General features: G+C 37.8%; 1 pseudogene; it reads left to right on the top strand.

The window, feature by feature from the left end:
* Positions 1-2,331: 2,331 nt before the first annotated feature.
* On the top strand, positions 2,332-2,849 carry LOC102825446 (annotated as a pseudogene).
* Positions 2,850-4,184: the final 1,335 nt, after the last annotated feature.

Here is a 4,184-nt window from a genome sequence, read left to right as displayed (position 1 = left end):
AGAAATTGATAACTAACATTCTTCTGATAAAGACTCTCAACTTCAGCATCATTGACATTTTGGGTCTGATAATTCTTTGTTGCAGGTCTGCCCTGTGCATGGTAGGAAATTTAGCAGCATCCCTGACCTCTACCTATCAGATGTCCCTAGCAGTTCCCTGCACCTGGTTATTGACAGTCAAAAGTATCTACAGAAAGTGCTACATGTCCCTTGGGGGTAGGGGGTATGGTAGGAAGAGGGTTCAAAATCATCATGAGTTGCTAGCAACTGCTTTATTGCTCTATTGCTATCTCTTTCAAATATCTTCCATATTAAGTCCACTTTCTACAGGAGCTGAGTAGCACATAATTGAAGGCCTAGCTGTCTATTTAGTGTATAGAGGACAGACGTTCTGGGCTATGGACTAAAAAAGATCCATACAATGTATATCCCAGACAATCAGATGACAGAGTTGGCATTCTGCTTGAGTCCTGCCTCTGCTTTCTTACTCACCCTAGGGTAGAGTCCTTTGTCACGCCTGTGTTGGTATAATCTTACCTCAGTTTTAGGTCTTACCTTGCAGTCTAGACATAATAAATAGACTTCTGTATTTTTGGTTTTCTTCTTGAAGAACCTTTGCTTAACATTCCAAACTTGAGCACAGCAAAATATTTACCCACTCTGCTGAATATATTGACCTGTTGAATAGGATTATGTATTATTCTCCATTTGAATACTGCAAGTGAGCTGTCAAAAGCAATATTTAGGAGATGTTGAGTTGCTGTTTCTATAAGCCAACAGACTTGCCTGCTTCCAAATTCTCTCCTAAATTTTTTCTTCTGCTCAGAAACAAACTAAATTTTCTATTATATGAGAAAAAAATAACTTTTCTTACTCTAATATCTCACTCAATTTCTTTCTTTATTTTTCCTCCTTTCATTTACTAGAACCCTTCTTGAAGGGGTGGGTAACTTTACTGTGCCTCTTCTCAATCCCAGTTTATTACCTGACCCATTTTGTCTTTCATTCCCTCCAATTCAATAAAACTACCTCACCAAAGTCTCCAATAATCCCCTGACTGAAAATGACAATAGCCTGTTTTCAGACTTTATTCTAGTCAATCTCTGGTTTAGTTTTCTGTCATTTTTGAAACTTCTTTCTTTAGGGCTTCTAGAAACAATTCTATTTTCTTTCTCCTGTTTTTCTAGATATTCATTTTTGGTCTCCACTAATTCCTACCCTTCTCTACATATCTAAAATGTTATCCATCGGTTTTCACCCTGAGTCCCTTTGATCTTCTTCACCTACATGAGAATCCTGAATTATTTCTCATATACCAAGAAGATTTCATTATTTCTCATTCCATTTTTCCACAAACTTTTTGAAGGCTCCTTGCATATACTTCATTGTGCCAACACCAAACTCATCTCTTACCCTCCCAAAAGCCTCTTCCTTCTTCCCCTATCTGCATTTTCAATATGTATTAATATTATTACCTTTTCCCAAAGTAAAAACCATTTGAGGGTTTTGTTTTTGCTTTCACACCCTCAACCACCACACTCAATCAACTGAGTCCTATCTCAAAATTCCTTTTTCTTTCCTTTTCATTGGTACTGCCTTGACACAGATCTTATCATCTCCTACCTAAAGCATGGTATTGTTACATGCCACTCAACCATCAATGATTTCGCTGATGTTTCAAATAAAAGGATCTTATCAATTCTCTGTATATCATCATTAGATGACTTCTTGTTACTTGATCTATAGCTTACTATCATGTTACATAGGGTAGTCACAATCAACTTGTGGCATGTGTCTTCATTACTATAGTCATGCACCCAGTTCACATTCTATCCCATCGGTTTGAAGTGTCCTTACTTTTCTTCCTTTAATATAAAAAAAGTCTCATTAAAGAACTCAAAGGTTAACTGTCCTAAAAAGCTCCCCCTGTCTCTCACAAAGACTTACTTTGACATCTTTTGTAATTCTGCCACTCTCTGCCCATGTTTCTTCTATCACCTTCTATTTGTAAAGATCGTCATTTTGTTTTATTGGTTAGATTCTCCCAATAGAATATTAGGTCCTTGAAATTGACTTTGAATTTTTTCTTCATGATACAGCATCTTATAATATTAATCCTTTTATAAATATTTGTTGAATAAATACATAAATAATATCATCATTATAAAGTACACTAATTTTCTTCCAATTTTCTATGACAGAAGAGGGCATGAGTCCAATTTATCTGAAACACAACTAAGTTATTGAAGCATGTGTTTAAAATATATCAAACTTGGACAAAGTCATCTCACTGTCTTTAAAAGACCATTCCTAAGCTGCCCGGAGACGGCCATGGAGGACGAGCTGAGCTTCTCAGATATCTACGGAGGCCGCCTGGTCCTGCAGCGCCGCTACTATCCTCCAACCTGCGGGGAGTCCTGTTGTCCTCTGCTCTCACTGGGTTCACTCACCGCTGTCACCTGGTCCGTGTGATTGGCAGCTTATGGACTCTTCACCCTCTGTGAACATGATCCTCTCTGCGGCCTTCTTCATTACCCTCTTAGACCTGCTTGGTTACCTCCATTTCCCTGGGCATCCAGGTGACATCATCCTATGCCTCAAGCAAAGAAAGTGCCACTTTCACTGAGATAGGCAAAGTGAAGGATATTATCATCGGTGAGGCTATTTACATGCAAAACGTGATTTAATACCTCTGCATTTTATTGAGGGATCCAGTGGAACCACATGGTATATTCCATGTAGTGCCTGTCTTCTGGAGTGCCAAGCCCGGACTGAACTGCTTAATTGAAGTGTACAGGGGCTGCCAGGAGATCCTGGCACACCAGAAAGCCACATCCACAAGCCCATGAGCCCCAGCATTCAAAAGTCCAATATTGTCTTCCATGGAGATGACTAAAGCATCAGGTGGACAGAGAGATTCCTAGGAGTCAGTGTGGATGCTGTAGATCTCAGAGCCATAGAGCAGGTGACTAGAAACCTGCCTCATTGTGTGATATTGAGCAACATATTTCTGTGTATTTTAGTGTTCCCCTTGGTAGGTGTTGCCTACTTCAACTACGGGGAGACTTTTAAGAAATGATTTATCTGAAATAATATTTGCAAAGAACAATTGTGAAATTCCTAAGCACATTCAGTTTACTCCCTGTTGAAATGTTTGAAATAAGACAGTGGGAAACTGATAGCAGATCTGTTGAGAAAGGTATCATTCCCAATTGCATAGCACCCATGTATAAAGTTAATAATAATAGTAATAATAATAAAGGCACGCCCTTCAGCTATTGGTTAGCAAAAAGAAATGTCACAAAAGATTATTCTATGTCCACCTAGCTGCTGTGTTCTGTACAGGATTAATTTATAACTCTCAATAATTGCCTTCCCCACCACCACCACCACCAAAAAAGACGATTCCTATACACACTGAGTCTACCAATAACTGAGGATAGAAGGTAAAAATAAATTTATAATTTACTCTATGACAAGATCATAGGTTTGGGAACATAGGTACTTCTTTTCTGTGAAATCAGCAATACATAATTCTTACCTTGTCCCTAAATGAATTCTCAGAAAGAACATATAACATTGTTCAACAGGAGAATTGATATACTTAAAGCATTCTCTTTTCTCATGAAAAAAATATGGGGTTGAGGGTTCCAGTGTTTCAAACTGGTAAAGTTTTACTATCTATACATCTACACATGGGTTAGTAATTTTTGGCAAAAGATTATTCCTTTCAAAATGTGATCAACTCTCACTTGAATCTATGCTTCAAATGCTTGTTCGTATTCATGTTTAAAGGCCAGGATGAATCAAGATGTATGGAATATGCTTATATGGGGGACTTAATGAATGTTTCTTGGTGTTGTGTTCATGCCTAGAAGGAAAAACCTTATGTTTACATAGTTGCCAAAAGACAAAAAAAAAAGGACTAGGAACCAATCCAAGAGACCTTAGTTTATTACAGAAAAGAAAAGAGAGACAATTTGCCGACAGGGAATTTACTGACAATGGATGAAAAAATAGCTGTTTCCATTGTTAGCTGGCTGGACGGTAAAGGTTTTCCATGTGAGGGGCCTGGGCTAGGTTTTTTGTTTTTTTTTTTTAAATATTATAACATATACAAGTTTCACATACATCAGGAAATTAAGGGTGGCATGTGAAACAAGGAAAAGTTAGGAGAAAATCTC

Source organism: Chrysochloris asiatica, unplaced genomic scaffold (genome assembly GCF_000296735.1).
Source record: "Chrysochloris asiatica unplaced genomic scaffold, ChrAsi1.0 scaffold00027, whole genome shotgun sequence".
In the NCBI taxonomy this organism is placed as follows: domain Eukaryota; kingdom Metazoa; phylum Chordata; class Mammalia; order Afrosoricida; family Chrysochloridae; genus Chrysochloris; species Chrysochloris asiatica.
The sequence above is the reverse complement of the archived record's forward strand: the minus strand, read 5'-3'. Positions and strand labels throughout refer to the sequence as shown.